Source organism: Sturnus vulgaris, chromosome W (assembly GCF_052056855.1).
Source record: "Sturnus vulgaris isolate bStuVul1 chromosome W, bStuVul1.hap1, whole genome shotgun sequence".
Taxonomy (NCBI): Eukaryota; Metazoa; Chordata; class Aves; order Passeriformes; family Sturnidae; genus Sturnus; species Sturnus vulgaris.
The window spans coordinates 43394513-43414105 of record NC_142282.1 but is presented as its reverse complement, the minus strand read 5'-3'; the positions used below and the strand labels follow the sequence as shown (position 1 = coordinate 43414105).

Sequence of the window (19593 nt, the reverse complement as noted above, 5' to 3'; positions counted from 1 at the left end):
TCTCAAGGAATCATTTATATTTCATACTCCAGCGGGCAGGTGATTTGAGATTGTCTGTTAGCATAACAAAGGGTCTGAGCCTGTGAACTTCAGAAACCTTTCAACCTCTTAGCTGCTAGCATGAATAGCCCCCAGGTCTGCCTATAGAGATCTTGCAAAGCTTCCCTGTTTGTGGATAAATTATTAATCAGGGTAATTTAATACGGTTTTCAATATGTCTCATCTCTTACTGAGCAAAGTATTCAAGGATCTCGCCCTCTCCCAAAAGATCTTCTTTATTTAAGTGAGTGAGACAGTTGCAGTGCCTCCCCCTCTGCCTCTCCCTCAGCCCAGATCCTGACCCCTCCTCTGGGCCCAGCCTCCAAGAAGCCACAGTACGGCATCCGCTGCTACTTTTAACACACTGGCGTGAGCCCTGGGGGAACATTATATCCCTGGAGGCACAGCTTGCATCCATGGCACCCCTTGGATAGTCCAGGGAGAGGAAAGTGCCTCACCCTCCCCTCCACTGTGATGTGGCCTCTTTGTGGCTGTCAGTGTGGCCAGTGACCTTAACATTAAACCTTCACTTGATTTTTGCTCTTATTTATATATCTTCATTTAGTCCTAGTAGTTCTCCGTGGGTGACATCTGGGTTTAATATTGCAGTGCATGAGTTGTGGTTCAGCCTGTTCCTTTGATTGCGTTTCTGCACAGAGTTGGGGGGGGATGTCATTTCCCACTGAAGTACTAAGGCCTTAACAACAGGCCCTGAACCAAAGCTGACCTCCAGATTGTCTTGATTTGAAAGACATATATTTGCTAAAGGAAGGCAAGAACCCCTTACCTGAGATGGAGAGTGCAACCCTCTCCCTTCCAATTATTATAGTTTCAAATCAGAGGCTTTCAGGCAGAAGATATGGGAGGTAGGAATAACAGTTCTTTACTAATATATCTAAGAAGGCAAACAAAAGAAACAACAACAGCTATAAAAATTGACAACAAAACAGGACAGTATAACTCAGTTCCAGTCCTTTTTTCGCCACAGGCCCTCTCTCCCTGCTGTCACTTACCGGTGCTGTGGGCAGGGCAGGTCCCGCACAGCTGAATGGGGCTGGAGTGATGGCGGCGGCCCAGGTGTGAGAGGGATGGAGGAGGGCCTTCCCCCTCACGGTGTAGGTCGTGGTGCTTGGCAGAGTGCCCGGAGGTAGTAGGATGAAGCGGGAAAGCAGCACTACGATGTCCGACAGCAGGGAACGTGGCATCCCAAGCTGGGATTGAGGGGAGGATTCTAGGTAGGAGCCCTGGCCGCCTTTCTCCTACTCCACAAGCGAGCAAGAGCAAGAGAGCGCCCCGGCCCCCCTGTCCCACCTTTCCTTTTCCTGTATTCCCCCTGTCCCCACCCCCCTGCGAGAGAAAACTGTTACTACTAAGGTGTAGCCACAAATACTTAGCATAACAATGGGAAAAAGGGAACAATTCAACCCCCAACACAGATGAACCTTCCAACCAAATGTTTTATATATATATATATATATATATATATATATATATATATATTCGCTCATTAACAAAATATTGTTATATGTGCTCATTAACTGGCAAAATATGTATTTACCTTTCCATATCTAGAAACCAGATAAGGCCACATCTGGCCTACTTAGGGGGGTATACGATCAAAGACAACTCCCTTGGTTCCTCCTTGAGCCCTGGCCAAGCTTTGGGATAAAGCCAAAAAGAGAATGAATAAGAAATTATGTCAGCTTATTTGTTTAACAGTATAACAGCTGGGCTACTGTCACATCAAAGTCGGGAAGCCTCACGATAATCCTGCAAAGGTGTACACACTGCAGAATTTCCCAGTTACCAGGCATAGTTCTTCAGTCTTTCACTATCACAACTTCCCCCTACAGTTAATGTTTTTTGGACTTGGATAATGGTTAAGTATTAGAGCAACTGGAGATGAATTTTTATTAATCACTATAGGCATTCTTTTGTTCAGCAATTACATACATTGCTTAGCTTATCCTTTTGTGATTCTTTGAAGTTTTGCATTATAGTAAATTACACTATTTGTTAAGCTCTAGTCTTAAAGGCACAGAACTCAATATCGGGCATATGCAGACGGTGGATACAATACAGCATCATAAAGTCACCCTAGGACATTGTCTATGTTTCTGACCCTACCCACTAACAAAATACCCACCATACACTCCCCTCCTGTTACTTGAGTTTCTTCTGTGTCTTCTATCACTCAGCCTGCAAAAGTTGCTGGAACCCATTTCTATAGGGAAGACCTAAAGGAATGAGAGACACAAATGTTTGAGAGGAGATGTTTTTTGGGTTTGATACATGCCTGGTATTTGGGATATTGGCATACTTTAGAATTCTGGCTACTATTTGCAAGAACTTCAAGAGTGGAGGAAGAACTGTAGATGGGGGAAGAATTCTAGATTTGCTTACATCAGTAAAATGGTCATGGAAACATAAGCTCCAGATACTGCCACAGTGAGAGACAGTGTGGCTTTTTCCATTGACATGAATTGCAGAATATATGGAGCCTAAATGTGCTATCATGATGCTTTGATAGTCATACACTTTAGTCAGAATATTTCTTTAAATTGTTTATAATCATGTTTCACTCCTATTTATTTTGAAAGGTCTTTAAAAAAAACCAGCAAAAAAGATAGCACATTGTGGTCACTGTGCTAAAAGGACAGAGAAAGGACAGCAACACACATGGACCTCTTTAGGGAAAAAAGGCCAACTTTATTGTACAGACAGCCCGTATTTAAAGCATGTTACGTGCAGCTAGGACAGGACAGTAGTTCATTGGACAATTGGAAAAAACATCCTTGGGACAGTACCTCAGGATGTATCCCACAGGAAAGACACCAGGTGTTAATCTTTATTATGAATTCCACTCTGTTTTTCACCATACTATCACCTTGGGAGATTTCCTCCCTAACTGAAGCTGTAGTCAGCTTATCAGCCTGGGAATGGACCTGAGAGTCAGGAGAAATTCAGGCCTGAAAAGAATTTACAAGCTGTAATTCACAAGCTCTCTAAATGTGTGTGTCAACAGGTCCCCCCTTTAATTTTAAAGAAAAAGGAGAGGAGAAGTGTTTGCAATCTCTTTGTAGGGCCCTTTGCAAAGGAGAACAAACATGACTCAAAAGACCTGAAAAAAATTCCCAGGAAAGGTCTTTGAACCTGGTGCTTTTCCCCTACAAATTCCATTACAAAGACAAAAAAAACCCCCATCAACATAATTTCTAAACAGTTCAAAAACATATCTAATAACATTTCAATTGGCTTCAAAACAGTTCCACTGTGAGTAGATAGGTGTTCATCTTCTGCTTGTAGAGGGACCATCAGTCTGGAGATCGACATGCTGGTCAGTATTTGAAGGCTGTGCATTGGCCACATTCTGTCTCCGATGTCACAGGTCAGGGTGGACACATCTCGCAGGCAGCCAGCTTACCCCGTTATCTGTTGAGACACAAGCATAGCCATGACCCCAAACAATAAGGTCATGTGGGCTCTCCCGCCTATTTGTGGTCAGGTCCCATATAAAGACCTTTGCTCGAGGCATTCGTATCTCATCCGAGGCCTGTAACGATGAGAAATGATTCACAATAACAGGATTATCGGAATCTTTTGGCACAGTAAGATGATTGATTGTCACTGGTGGGGTTTCGGGGTCCCTTTGGGATCCCTGAGACTGCTTTCACAGCCCTCAGCGACGGAGCAAATTCTCGAGCCTTGCCCGGATAGAATTGTGGCTCGCGGTGAGCTCTCAGACCAGCGGGGAAAAGAGACCAGCATATGCAGAGAGGCACAAATCCATAGTTTATTCTATGAAGGTATCCTATCTAGCATAAAACAACGGCTATTGTTTTACAGGGGTTTTTATATCTTTTGAGGGTTTTACAATTTGCACCAATTACCAAGGGAATTCTACTTTCTAACCAATCCCTGAGGGATTTTACATTCAAAGCTGGCCTATGGATACTAAAAGAAAACGAACCACTAATATTAAAGATAGATAAGAGGGTCTTCCAAAGAGGGGAAGCTAAATTCCTTTTGTATTCGTCATTTCACAAGCCATTTCTTATCTCTAAGCTATGATTTTCCAAGGAGCTTGTTCTGAGGATGCAGGGAAACTTTCTTCTGTGTTTCTTGCTCCCTCCACAATTGATGGTATATAAAGCTATTTCTAGTCGGCTGTGTGGTGTTTCCCCAGCCATTCCCCTTTTCTGTTTATCTAAAACACGTTTTAAAGTGCCATGAGCGCGCTCGGAAATGGCTTGGACTGTTGGAGAATGTGGAGTGCCGAAATTAGGTGAGACCCCCCACATTTGCAAAAACTGCCTCATCTTTTGGGAGATGTAAGCAGAGTCATTGTCAGTTTTGACTGCAGAAGGTATGCCCAAGATTGCAAAAGCCATTCTCCAATGGGCAATCACACCTCAAAACTTTTCCCCAGTATGAGCAAATACCCATATAGCAGAAGAAAAAATGTCAATAGAGACATGCACATACTTCAACCTGCCAAATTCAGCAATGTTACTGACGTCTGTCTGCCAAAGCTGCAGGGCGTTAAGACCTCTGGGGTATACCCCCATGGTAATGGAGCAGCCAGGCCATGACAGTCATCACAAGAGGCGACAATGTCACGAGCCTCAGTGGCTGTTAGATGAAATTGTTTTTGCAGAGTAGGTGCGTTCTGATGAAAAAACTCATGCGATGCTCGGGCTTGTGCAATCTCATCAGGCTGAGGTGCCACCCAGGCAGGGTTAGCCATCTATCAGCCCTGGCATTACCTTCTGTCAGAAACCCTGGCAAATCTTTGTGGGTCCATATGTGCAGAACATAATATGGATGAGCTCGGGCTTGGATTGAGCACCACAAGGTCTTCAAGAGCCGAAACAGGACGACGGCGTTGTCAACCTCTTTCAGGAGCGAGCAAATCAAACGCTGAGCTATGTCTGCAACATACGCAGAGTCTGTGACCAAATTCAAAGGTGCCTATGAAAACTGTTGGAATGCCATAGTGACAGCCTTCAACTCAATGATCTGAGCAGAACCTGTTTCATGACCTTCCAACGTTTGCCAGCCAGACTCATCCTGCCAGGTAACAATGGCCTTCCCTGTTTTGCCTGACCCATCAGTAAAGACGGTAGGACCTTGCACTGGCATCCGACTGTATTTGGGTCTTAATGACAGTTTAACTGTCTTTGCCATATGCAGTAGCTTATGGCTGGGGAGATGATAAACAATCTGCCCCTTAAAATCTTGCAGTGCACTTTGCAAGGGGACACTATTAATAAGAGCCCCTTCAAAAAACTCCCTCTCCACAGGAAGCACAAGTGTAGCGATGTCCGCTGCCATCAATTGCACGCATCGTTGATGGCCTTTCAGTATCAGTCGGGCAATTAATTCAAATACTGTATTTATGGTCTTTTTCACCTGATGCGGCAGAAAGACCCATTTCAGAACATGCAAGGGATCAGGCCAGGGATCATTCCATGGGCCAACGATACCTGTAGGATGCAAATCTGGATTGATGATAAACACAGTGATATCAACAGAGGGGTCTACTCGGAATACTTGACGTGTAGACAGAACATGCTGCACCTGCTGCAGTGCTCACCATGCCTCAGGGGTTAATGTTCGAGGTGAATCCAAGCGAGGGTCCCCCTTCAGGATACTGAAGAGTGGGGACAATTGCTCGGTGGTCAGCCCAAAATAAGGACGCAACCAACCAATGACACCCATCAACTTCTGAGAATCATCTAAAGTCTGTATGGAATCTGTGAATTGCATCTCCTGATGTTGGATCGTTTGATCCAAGATCTTGACTCATAAATACCTCCAGGGTGACCTTTTCTGGAGCCACATGCAGCCCATAACAGCATAAAGCAGCGAGCAGCTGAGGTTCTATCCTCAGCAACTCACCCTGAGTAGGAGCTGCTACTAGGATGTCATCCATGTAATGATGAATATACGCATTAGGGAACTGCTCGCGAACTCCAGACAAGGCCTGAGCTACATACCACTGACAAATGGTTGGGCTGTTTTGACAACCCTGAGGCAAAACCCTCCATTGATATCTCTGTCCAGGCTCTGAATTGTTCACTGTCAGCACTGTAAAAGCAAACTTTGGTCTGTCGTCAGGGCACAAGGGGATTGTAAAAAAACAGTACTTCAAACCAATGACCAGAATGTCCCATCCAGCAGGGAGCATGGTGGGCGATGGCATCCCAGGCTGCAATGCCCCCATGCTCTCCATGACAGCATTTATCTTTCGGAGATCTTGTAACAATCTCCATTTTCCTGACTTTTTTTGTATCACAAAGACAGGAGTATTCCAGAGACTATTGGATGGTTCGAGGTGTCCCTGTTCTAATTGCTCTTGGACTAATTGGCAAAGGGCTAATAATTTTGTTTTTGGCAGGGACCACTGTGCTTGCCAAACAGGGGTATTAGTCAACCACCAGAGAGGCATCATGGGATAATTCCTGCCCTTCATTTCAGTGGTCCCAATTACAAATTTGACTGAATGCACAGTCCCCAGGCAGCCAAAACATCCCATCCCCAGAGGTTGACAGGACCTGAGGTTATGTAGCATCGGAGCTGAGCTCAGCTGGATCTACTTGAATGCCTTCCTCCACCCGGAGAACACCACCCTCTGGCATTCCCAAACTTTCCAGTAAATCCCAGTCTCCTTGTTGCAATGCTTTGATTTTCACGCCCTCCCAGAAGCTGCGATGATTTTTGGGCCTGACAGTCACTGAACATGGGGGTAGGGTCCACAGGTTGCTCTGAAGGGAAGATGAGGGACTAGCAGAGCGTCGACTCTCCAATGCGAGTCCCCGTCTTTGAAGGGGGGTCTTCTGTTCCTCTCCACTCGAGGCATGGGCTGGAGAGACGAGAGCGCTCGCTGTCCCATGGAGGATGATGCAGCAAGCACAGGTGCAGATGCAGCGGTGCCTTGCATGGCCGGCGGGGGAAGGTTTCTTGACGGAAATGCAGCAGCCTTGGTGTAGCGGAGGGAGAAGTCTGCGCTTCTGGGTGTGCAGGGTATGTCATCGGGGGCGGCACGTCAGACGTCACAGCCCCGCCCATCACCAGGCCGGCTGCTGTGGCCCCACCTCCAGAGGCGGGCGAGGCCGTGACGCCTCGGAGGAGGGAGCGGGCAGCACTTCCCCCACCTCTGCAGCCGGAGTTATCTGCTCCGCCCTGGTGGGCGAGCCCATAGGCGATAAGGGAGCCGCCCCCGCCCCTGAGCTCGCCAGGAGTTAAGGGGGAGCCACACCAGGGGGGCTCGCTGCCGCGCCACTCACAGGCACAGCCTCCAAAAAGACACCATCCTTCAACACCCCCGGCCCCACGCCCTCCCCACTCTGCAGCATTCTGGGCGCTGCCGCCACCGGGCCCGCCTGAGTGTCTGTGAATCTTTCCAGTGTGACATGTACGGTCTGCATAACTTGTTCTGTGACGAGGACTGTGGTCTGGATCAGCAGGTCTGTCAAAAGGGACGACAAACATGCCACTCCAGTCTGAGAAGGGGCTGTGGGAGGGTCGAATAGCTGGCTCAGCGACGACTGCCTGGACCCCGCGCCTTGCGAAAAGGGGGGGGGTTGACGACTGTGAAACAGACAGAAACAGCCAACCCCACTCCCCGCCTCGGAGCCCGATCTGCCTAGAAATGCGGGGGAGGGGTATTTTTTGGCTGGATGTAGTCATTCCGGGAAGGATACACCGGCGGGGAGTAGTCCCTGGGTGACGGGTACTTTGGCCGGGGGAGGGGGGTTGAGTGGGGAACACCTGCCCGCGGAACCTCGGAGCAGGGCACGTCTGGGGGGCAAATTTCCATGTCCTTGTCCTCAGACATTTTGTTCCCCTCCTCCTGCTCCTCCTCCACCATAAATCGATTAATGAGCCCCCAGGTGGTTAACAAAGGGGATACTGAAGTATCTGCCGCTAGCAGGGCGCCCCATAAACGCTCTCCTAGATGTTTCCATGATTCCAGGGAAAAAGTTTCTTTGGGGTCCTCGGAGAAACCATGCTCTTTTGCCCAGGCCAGTACAGCGATCAAATCTTTGTCTGGAATTGGGGCTTCCAAATTCTCTAGGACCCCTTTCCAGATGGAGAGGACAGATTCCTCTTGTTTAGCTAAGCGGTTCCCCATCATCTAAAACTAGTTTCCCAACTAACTGCTTAGCTGGGGACGGGGAACCAGAGAGTACCTCAGCCGTCTTGATTTCCGGTACACTGATGGGTCCGCTTGGTCTCCTCACAGCTCTGCTCAGCAGTTTCCTCTGTGCACTGCTCTGTGATGCCTTCACTGTCCCGTGCCGAGTGGCTCTGAGTCATGGAGCCCCTCCCTGCTTCGCGGTTCGTGCTGGGCGCGATCTTCGTTGGGTAAGATCTCAGTGGTGCCTCCAAATGTGGTCCCTGAGATAAAAAGAGAGAGAAAGGACAGCAACACACATGGACCTCTTTAGGGAAAAAAGGCCAACTTTATTGTACAGACAGCCTGTACTTAAATCGTGTTACATGGAGCTAGGACAGGACAGTAGCTCATTGGAAAATTAGGAAAAACATCCATGGGACCGTACCTCAGGATGTATCCCATGGGAAAGACACCAGGTGTTAATCTTTATTATGAATTCCACTCTGTTTTTCACCATACTATCACCTTGGGAGATTTCCTCCCTATCTGAAGCTGTAGTCAGCTTATCAGCCTGGGAATGGACCTGAGAGTCAGGAGAAATTCAGGCCTGAAAAAGAATTTCCAAGCTGTAATTCCCTAGCTCTCTAAATGTGTGTGTCCACAGCACATTGGAGTCGGTTGGTTCAGAGTCCCCCTTGGATCTCCGAGACTGCCTCTGCAGTCCTCAGCGACAGAGCACGTTCCCTAAGCCTGGCCCAGATAGAATTTGGCTCTCAAGCCAACAGGGTGAAAAGATCGGAACATGAAGAAAGGCACAAATCCATAATTTATTCTATGAAGATATCCAGTCTTGCATATTCAACGGTTGGGGTTTTTCAGGGGTGTGGGACACATATTGAGAAAGTAAGAAAATTACAGCCTGAAAAATATTCCAGGCTGGAGCTTCTCAGCTCTGTTCCCAGCCGATAACCTGGTCCAGCTCAAGGCTAGGGAGAATTTCTCCCAGGGTGATAATTTGGTCAAAATAAAAAGGAATTAATAACAAAGATAGAACACCTGTTGTGGTACGTGACCAGGCCCTGGGAATGGGGTGCCTTGTCTCTGAACCAATCACCTTTTCTCTACTCTTGGAATTGTGAGTCATGCTATAAAACCAAGCATATTTCTGAATAAACTGGTCTCTTTCTTCCTGTCATGAAAGACGACCATGTAGCTGTGCATCTTATTTCCGCCGCACTTAAAGGGTTAAAACCCCTTTCCACAACTACATTTGGAGGCCTCCACCAAGCTACACAAGGATTTTTATATCTTTTGAGGGTTTTACACTTTGCACCAATTACTAAGGGAATTCTACATTCCAACCAATCCCTGGGGGATTTTACATTCAAAACTAGCCTATAGATACTAAAGGAAAATGAACCACTAATATTATAGATAGATAACAGGGGGTCCACTAATGGGAGTTTGAATTCCTTTTGGTATTTGTAATTTAACAAGCGATTCCTTATCTTTTAAGCTATGGTTTTCCAAGGGGCCTGTTCTGGGGACACAAAGGGGCTCTCTGCTTTGGAAATGTTTTCTAATCCCTCCACAGCATATAACTGTAAATATGCTCAAATTACAAACATATTTTCTGTATTTTACTTTCCTAAAGTAGGGATTTTACTTCTTTGCATTTTATTTGCATGTTTTGACTTCTATGTTTGTGTCTGTGGACATCTGTGATACAATCAATATTCTTAATTCCTTTTTATTTTGAAGCTCCAAATTTGTGCTAGATTTCCTTGATAAAATATTCATAGGTTATTACAGGCTTTTCACAGATTTTTACAAAATATATCGGAAAAGTTTTAATTAAGATAAGTTTAGGCTTCTAGTATTTATCAAATATCTTCTGAACTATAAAAAAAATCCAAATAAATAAGACGGTCTCTTCACAGAAATTCAAAAAATAACCTCTGGCTCCTTTTAATTGTGAGAGGGTAAAATGACAGCATTTTTCCTTTTATTTTGCTCTTTAACACTTTTAAGTTTTTTTATTACATTTTTTCCTTCATTAGACTTTATGATTCATAGCTGTCATTATACTTTCACATCTGTTTTTGTTAATTTTTCTTTGAGTGATTAATAAACATACAGAAAAAGATGCCTCTGCTCTCTGTCCATGCAAAACTATATTTTCAGTACTTTCTTCCCAAATTACTTTTAGTTTCTTAATTAAAATAATTTTGTTTGCAAATAAAATTATTTCCATTTTGGTTAAAGAATAATGCACATTTTCCTTCCAACTATTTAAGAACAGGGGAGTTGTGCATTAGGAGATATTTGCTTAGGTTGTTTCAAAGCTGCTTTTAATGGTACAGTTTGGGCCTATTTTATTGAAAAAGGGATCTATATTTGGGATGGTGTTTGATGAGGCATTGAAAGCAGACACCAGAATAATTATATTACTGTCCCTTTGGGAATGCCAGCACCAAATTTGGCCAGACTGATGGGGCACTGTTGTAACTCATTAGATGTATTGAAAATGGTAGATTCCGTGACCCCTGCAATGTCCTGTGGCCTGGTCCCTCTCCCCTCTGGCCATGCCTAGTTGGCCAAGATCCAATTTCCCCCCCCCCCCCCCCCCCCTTACAGACCCTAGAAAAGACCTATGCCCCCTGACCTCGCCCTCTTTTCGCTCCTGGAGGACCACAAGAAATAAACCTCAGATTCTCCCCAGGGGGGAAAGAGCCTCTTTTGTTATCTTTTATTCACGTCCATGTAGCGGATCCCAGAGGCTTCATCCTAACATCTGAGCTAGTCGGGAACAAGGGTGAAGTCTCACGGGACAAGCTACAGGGCACTATTTAGATAATCCTTTTTGTGTATTTGATGTCTTTTCCTTCCTTTATTGTCTAGCTTCACTATATGACTGGAACCTGCATTTGAAGCCCAAATATTCCTGCAGCCATACTTTAATGTAAAAAAAACCAAAACACTTCCTGCAAAGTCTCAATATAAGAACAGTTATAAAGCAGAAAAGCAAACAAGCTAAACTTTTGCACAAAATGCTTGTACATATGCATGCACACATGATTATAGATAAGTATTCTATAATTAAAAATGCAGTTCAGTAGAATTATCACTTTGATGCTGAATTGATTTTTGCCTTTTTGCTTTTATATATTCTTTATGTTCTTCATATATATTCATAGCTCTGTAGACTGTTGTTGTATAGTGTGGACACACACATTTAGAGAACTAGGAAATTGCAGCTTGGTAATTCCCTTCAGGCCTGGATTTCTCCTGTCTCTCAGGTCCATTCCCAGGCTGACAAGCTTACAGCTTCAGTTAAGGGAGGTAGTCTCCCAGAGTGATAACTTGGTGAAAACCAGAAGGGAATTCATAATAAAGATTAACACCGGGTGTCTTTCCCATGGGACATCTGGACATGCTGTCCCAAGAGATGCTTGTCCCAATTGTCCAATGAACTACTGTCCTGTCCTAGCTGTATGTAACACACTTTAAATACGGGATGTCCATACAATAAAGTTGGCCTTTTTCCCCCAAAAGAGGTCTGTGTGTGTTGCTGTCTTTTCTCTCTCTTTGCAGTGCAGTAATCACAGTATAGTTATATAAGTTCCTAGCTAGCTCCAGTACTTTTCCCTACCCTGATAGACAGACAAAATACATTCTCCAGAGGCTCAAAGCCCTGGGAGTCCAAGGCTCCTATCCTATCTTGGTTCCTCCTGGGAGCCAAGGACAAGCTACCCTCCCAAGACACTTTCTCATAAACAAGTACAACTAGTATCAAGAGGAGGGCTCAGGAAAAGGGCTGAACCAGAAGGGAGAAATAACTCATCACTTGTGTTTCTAATTGGGAATTTTTGTCAATTATGCTTATTTGCTAAACTTATAAAATGTCACAGCACAAATGATCTGCAGCTAGGCAATTAATTCAGCCATAAATAAGAAACCCAGTTTGTTGCTACCGAGCTAGAGAAAGCAATGATAGCAACACGGACCTCCTTGCGGAAAAGAAGGCATTTTATTGAGAATGCGGTTCATATTTATAGGGTGTTCCGAGGAACTAAGACAAGACAGCAGTTCATTAGATAATTGGGAAAATGCCTCTGGAACAGTACTTCAGAACGGGTCCCATGGTCAGCACCAGGTGTTAATCTATGTTATTAATTCCATTCTATTTTGACAAAATTATCATCCTAGGAAAAAGCCCCCCTGCCGGAGCTGAACATGTTATCAGCTTGGGAAAGGATCTGAGAGAACCAGGATGATTTCCCTGGCTGTAATTTTCCTAGGCCTCTAACAGTGTGTCCACACCAGTTCAGCTAGCCTGTTTCGATAAACAGGTCCCTAGGTGAACAATGATAGGATATATTCAAACTCAAACAGGGACTTCAAACAATCACATTGCATCCTAGGCTGCAAACATCTCACTGGTCAGAGAGCTGGGTGGTCCAAGATCCCAACCAATCAGCTGTCTAAGCCCGGGAAATTCAAACCCCCTATATAAGGAGGGTCCAAACAATAAAACAGGTTGTTGTTGCAAGGATCTCTGAGAGTTCGTGTCGTTTCTGTTTCCAACCAATGACCCCATATAACAATAAAACTGTATTCACCCTATGTTATGCAGGCATTTTTCCATATCTGCCCCTGGAGGCCTCCAAATAAAGATCAGCCTTTATATTATCACCTATATTAATATAATCTCAAAAGTGTATTGTTTTATTTCTAGATCTTTAAGGCATCGACTTGACTTCACCAGTGGATGCATAATCTTGGCTATGGCTCTATTTTTTCTTGTGGGGAGAAAGATGGAGAGGTGATTTTGAAGAGAGTGTGTCTTAGGTTACAATGTAAGATGCAACCAAAAGTATGTATTCTATTACCACGTTAGCGGGAAGGGAGGACTGCTGGACAGCAAATCAATATGATAACGCAGAAGCCGATTTATTGTTTACTTTTAACCCTACTTATATATTCTAAAATTACTGTTCAAGCGATCACGCATTTTTTGATTGGTGCCTCTATCTTGTCCACCCGCCTTGCACGAGCCTTGCAGGTAAGATGATTGGTTGCAGTCCAGAACATCACCGCCCACCTTTATCTTGGGTCTTCTAATCTTGGTATTCTGTTTTTCAGGTTCTTCTCTCCCAATTTGGCACAATTTATGTTTTAGTGGCCTTGAAGAGTTCCAGAGAGTTTGATAGACTGCAGAAAAACACCTAAAAATTGCTCATCCAGTGCACCTGTTATAAACAATGGTCTAAACCAAAAAATGTAGAAAACAGCTAAATATGTAGAAAAACAGCTAAATATAGTTTGGCTGGTGCACTTGATACAGATTATGGCCTAGACTGTTCAGATACATTGCTACATATGTTCATAAGGTGTTAAAACAGGTGAGGCAGTGTTCTTTATCTCCTCCATGACTCATCTCTGGTAACTCCCTCCAGGGGCTATATCTGCTAATGGGCCATCAAGGTCCCACTGCATGGCTCATAAAATTACATCACCCCATTGAGATGCTTAGCCCAGGGGGAGGAACCAAATAGTCCTACCACTGGATTCCCAGAGGACAAGAGTTCCATAACCTCCACTGGATCTCCAGAGAAGGACCAGATCTTTCTACAGGATCACCACTTCGACAGAAAGACATCCATCACTCCAAAAGGACTGCAGCCACCATTTAATCGGACTGCTATCGCCACACCAACAGGGTGTCAGGTCATATTCTGACTTGGAATCTCCCACTGGTTTGCTTTCAAACTAGTAGAGAGTGTTGTTTTACAGAAGCCATAGGTGAGGGTAAAAATATTGCTCTCTTTTAATGTGCTCCATCTCTTCCCAAAATAAAATTGAAAATATATAAGTGGGTTTTATGAAGAGGCAATTAGGAACTATTGTACCTGTAAATCATTACCTGCCAGTTTTTTAAAAGACAAAAGATAATAAGAAGGATTATTTATCCAATATTTACACTGCAGTTAGCAGTACACACTGCTCAATTTTTCACTTGCTGAACCTATTACTAAGCTGGAATTAAGCCTGTTCTAAAGAGTCATAGGTCTGCAGGCCGTTTTCCTTTTTCCTTTTTTTAAGTAAAAAGTATCAGAAACCTATAATAAAGAAATTGCTACAAAACTTACCTGTATCAATTAATATGCTTCAAGCCACTGTCACAAGGGGATTTTTTATTGTAACTAATACTTGAAAAGTATCTTAGCAAGAAACAGCCAATGATAATAAAAAAATCCTTCTCAAGATATTACACTGAAGAAGTTTTAGTAACTGCACTGAACAGTCTGGGAAAAATCTGCGGAAAGCAGATATGTGCAGCAAGCTTTCTAGGCCTGTACTTCATTATCGGAAAATGGCATTTAATAGGTAGGCAGTCTCTAAGACGATTTTGTTTGGCCTTGGCAAGATGCCTGTACTTATCACACTGAGCAATAATGGCTAATTTTTCACTCATCTTAACCATCTCTACCCATTTTTTCCTTTTTAAAAATTATAAATTCTTTGGGGAAATGGCTATCTTTTATATTTTTTTTATTCTGGTTATGATTAGACAGGGGCACTGGTATTAATGGACTTTTTTTTGTTTACATGCTTAATTGCAAAATTAGCTTGCTTCCTGTCAAAGATATCATTGCTATGGTCCTTCTGCACTTCTTTAGACAACTTTTCAGAGTGTACCAGTACTTGTAAATTTGCTATATGGAACTATTCTGTACTTTAATTGATAATGCTGCTTATAAAGTAGCTATTATGGTTTTATAATTGTCATATGCTCTTCTGGCCTGTCATCTGAAAGGCCTTATAATTAATAATACATATAATAGGTCATACTATGGAATCACTGTTGTGCTTTCATGACCTTTGTGGTACATGATCAAAAACTGTACAGTGTTGTTTTAAGTTGGTGAAGAATTGATGAGGCTGGTTGAAAAAAATCAAGAGGTGGGCCCCTTGCTTATCTTACACCTGGCTCGAGCAGGGCCTCACAACTGAAAGATGTCTGGAGTGGAGACCTCACAGCCCAATGCTATTTCAGTGAGGCACAGAAGAGTACCCACATCTCTTTATCAGCCAATAGCCACACTCCCTTCACCATGGAAAACAAGCCTTGTTATAAATTTGGTTTGTTAAGGAGATAAGGATGCACACAGAGATTATCTGGCAAAGGTCAGACAGATTTTACTGTTGCCTCAGTACATGGAAGAGGACCCAAGTGTTTATTCTACCTTTTTTGTCAACTATAAATTCTGACTGAATGTAACCGAGAACCTCATTAAGACCTATTTGCATATTAACTTGCACACCCCTTTGGATGAAAATGAGGGACAATATGGTTCATGTAATGCATGTATGACCAAAGTCACCATACCCCATCTATAAAGCGAGATTGTTCCATCATATTTGGATGGGCCAAAATTAATAGTATAAAAGGGGGGCTTACGGGCAGAAAGGGCTGGAGGGGAAAAACACCTCTCCCTGCTTAGTATCAGGTGGTGGACTGTCTCATCTCCTCCCCTAAAGGGATGCTTTTAAGTGAACTTTGCACTTCCAGCTGCATTGGAGTAGACCCAAGAATATTCATATATATATATATATATATATATATATATATAAGATCTCTATTACTGTACTTTCTGTCGTGAGTCATATTAACAATCTAGTTAGTGCATTTATCATTGGCAATCCTGAATCTGATTTCCCGTGCTTCAATAAATCGTACTATTTACGAATCTGGATTGTGCAAATCCTTATTGAATATGATCATATTTATAGTATTGGATTGGTAAACTGCACTATTTCTGTATCTGTGCTCATGCAAGTTCTTCCTTTGAACTCAACCAGACTTATAGTGCTGCATTGGCTATTATCAGAAATTAAGCCCAGCCCACACCTGTAGCTGTGGGTTAGGGATTTAACCCTTTTGGAGTGGCGGAAATAAGACACACAGCTACATGGTCCCTCTCAAGACAGGAAAGATATATTTTATTGAGAGCACGATTCATACTTATAGGATGTTCTGCAGAGCTAAGACAAGACAGTAGCTCATTGGATAATTGAGAAAATGCCTCTGGGACAGCACTTCAGAATGAGTCCCACAGTCGGCACCAGGTGTTAATCTAATGTTATTAATTCCATTCTATTTTGACCAAATTATCATCCTGGGAGAAAGTCTCCCTACCAGAGCTGAACAAGCTATCAGCCTGGGAATGGATCTGTGAGAGAACCAGGAGAAACTCCAGCCTGGGAATGATTTTCCTGGCTGTAATTTTCCTAGGTCTCTAACAGTGTCTCCTCATACACCCAGCCCCTCTGATCTCTGAGGACCAAATGGAATGCAAGGGAATTTATTTTCCACTAAATTCCTCTACCCTTAGCACAACCACCTGGCACAAATTGAAGGAAAGGAGGAGAAATCTTAATGACAGTATCTATAAGGGCATTTGTCGTGCAGCATATTTCCCACTCTCTATGTGTTTGCAGGTATCCCTTCATGCTATAGTTTTGATAATGGCCTTGCAGAGATCAGGAGCTATATCAGATGTCTTGGAAGTAGGCATATAGAAATGAATACTTCTTAAGAAATAAATATTTATGGAGAGAAGTGGAGGCCTGATGTGATAGAAAAAATCTAGCAAATAAGTGAGTTTTGCAAATGGAACACCATGAGAATAAAATAATCAACTGAAATTAACATACAAGACTCTGGTTAGATCCTACTAATCAATTAATGATGTCCTCTTACTGCAACTCTGAGATTAGTTATGCTATTCCTGTAAAGCAAATAAAATCTTTATTTTCTTTTCTCCTTCTCCCTCCACTCCCCCCATCCACAGCAAAGATGATGCTTCTGAGGTTAAAAGTATAAAAAAGCACTTATATCTTAGTTATTCAATATCAAGCTATTCTGTCGATAAATAGTAGACTCCAGTTTTCCAAGATTCCCAGCCCTTCCTGCTCCCTCAAGGTCTAGTACAAAGCCTCCTGCTTCAGGCACATAGATTCTGATTCATTTATGTAGGGTGTTAAAAGAAAAAGAGTTTGTTTCCTTGTGAACACAGAAGGTTGCATAAACCTGCAAAGTGATTTGCTATTTATTCCTTGCATGTCGAGTTAAATGGTTGTAGAATTATGATTGCAATTATATGACTTGTAGATGCTGGTGTTGATACCACTATGCATACTACTGATACAAAGCCAGCTTGGTTCTGCAAAAGGGATCATGAAAAAATAAGCTTTGGTGGAGAATAGCCACAGCTACCTAATTAATGGTGAGCAGGACATTAGAGAACCTTACTAGTTGGCACAGTCCAAAGATCACCTTTGTTTAGGATGAAGAACATTCACCTGCCTACTGGACAGTAAATGTTTGTGGCTTGACACCACTGTCACAACCATAGCCAAAGACAGCTCAAAACTGTTCAGTGATGTAATATGAGGAAAGGTTGGAAAACTCATAGGCAGAATTGTCCTGGGAGATGGAAATTATTTAGATGTGAATGACAATTGAGCGTTACACACACTATTCTGATTAAAATCATTCACGGAATCATAGAATATTTTATGTTAGAAAGTACCTCTGGAGGCCATGCTGTCGAGCCCTGTGCTCAGAGCAGTGCAGTTAGATAAGGCTGCTCATGGCCATGTTCAACTAAGCTTTGACTAGCTCCATGGAGGGAGATGCTAGTACCTTTCTGGGAAATCTGTTCCAGTATTCACTCATTCTCATAGTAAAAGAAAGTATATTAAAAAATACCCCTGTATATATAATCAAAATTTCCTATGTTCCAGTTTGTGTCCACTGCCTCCTATCCTATCACTCATGTACAACTAACTGAAACAAAACACCATATACATATGTGTTGGATGACATCTGTATGTGCAGAATACTGTGGTCATGCAATGTTTCTTCTCTGGGGAAGTCACAAATAAGGTATACTTCTCTTGGGAGCATAGCAGTATGTGGCTGTGGTGCAGCTATGTGAGGACTTAGATGCACTATTTGACGGTATCTAGCATAGTCGGATCAGTTGTTGCACTGGCAAAGGATGGAGAGCTAGGTGATGGATGTTCTCTATGTAGGTCTTGTTTACATAGCACGTCACACAGCCCAACGTACTGGTGTTTGTGGACCACTTGTTGTAGGGTGATGAGAGCAGGAAATGGTAGCACAAGCTGTGCAACCTGGTACCAGATATAGGGGTTTACTATTCCACACATTCTAACAGATCTGTTACAAGGAGTGCTGTAGTGGTTTTGATTCTCTAATTTGAATTTTTTGGTTAATGCACTAATTATTGTCATGGGTTTAGTGTTGGCTAAATTGCTAGTGCACTTACTAGAATTATTTGCTCATTTCTTGTTGTGAGATAGGATTAGGAGGAAGACAAATTAAGCTCAAACTTTAAAGGGTACAAAGAAAAATTTTATTACTAGAAATTATAAGAAAAAATAATAATAATCAGAATAAAACTGTCAGAAAACTTCTCCTCCCCCCACAACTTTTCTTTCTCACTGACAACATGTTGGGGGTTGAATGCTTCCCTTTTCTTTCTGTGGAATTTCTCCCATTGTTATGCTAAGTAGTTGTGGCTACACCTTAAAAAGACAGATAATGTTCTCTCGTAGGGGGGTGGGTGGAGGGGGAGGGGGGGGAACCGGAAAAGGAAAGGTGGGACGGGGGTCTGGAGCGGGGGACTCTCTCTCTCGCTTGGCTTGTGGAGTGGGAGGACAGCCCGGGCTCCGATCTGGCATCTCCCCCTGCCATCCCAGCACTGAGATCCATGCTCCCTGCCGTTGGACATCGCTCTGCTGCTCTCCCATCTCACCCTACTATCTCCGGACACTCTGCAGAGCACCACGACCGACACCGTGAGGGGGGAGTCACTTTCCTATCCCTCTCACCCCTGGGCCGCCGCCATCACCCAGCCCACTTCAACTGCGCGGGACCTGCCCTGCCCCCACAGCACCGGTAACAGCACAGGGAGACGGCCTGCGGCCAGAAGGGACTGGAGCGGAGCTAGACTGTTTCTGTTGCCAATTTTTATAGCTGTTGTTGTTTTTCTGCTTTGTTAGATACCAGTAAAGAACTGTTATTCTTATCCCCATATCTCCTGCCTGAAGGTGTCTGAATTGGACCTAAAATAATTAAAAGGGAGGGGGGTTGCACTCTGCATCCCAGAAAAGGGGCTCCTGCCTTTCCTTAGACCATACTTGTCTTTCAAACCAAGACACTGCATGATTTAAAGGGAATTAACAAAGGATATACACCCAGTTGTAGCAAACCCCTACACTCTTTTGACCACACTGACAAACAAATTAGGGTGGTTTACCATGTTAGACCTTAACAATGCCTTTTTCTGCATTCCTGTGCATAGGAGCAGTCAAGAACTTTTTGCTTTTTAGTGGGC

At 43.5% G+C, this 19593-nt stretch overlaps 1 long non-coding RNA gene across 1 annotated transcript; it reads left to right on the top strand.

The window, feature by feature from the left end:
* The first annotated feature begins 7156 nt into the window (after nt 1-7156).
* Nucleotides 7157-15881, top strand: LOC148220198 (uncharacterized). Its single transcript, XR_015798994.1, has 3 exons — nt 7157-7508; nt 8288-8409; nt 13307-15881. It is a non-coding gene; the product is annotated as an uncharacterized LOC148220198 (long non-coding RNA).
* Nucleotides 15882-19593: the final 3712 nt, after the last annotated feature.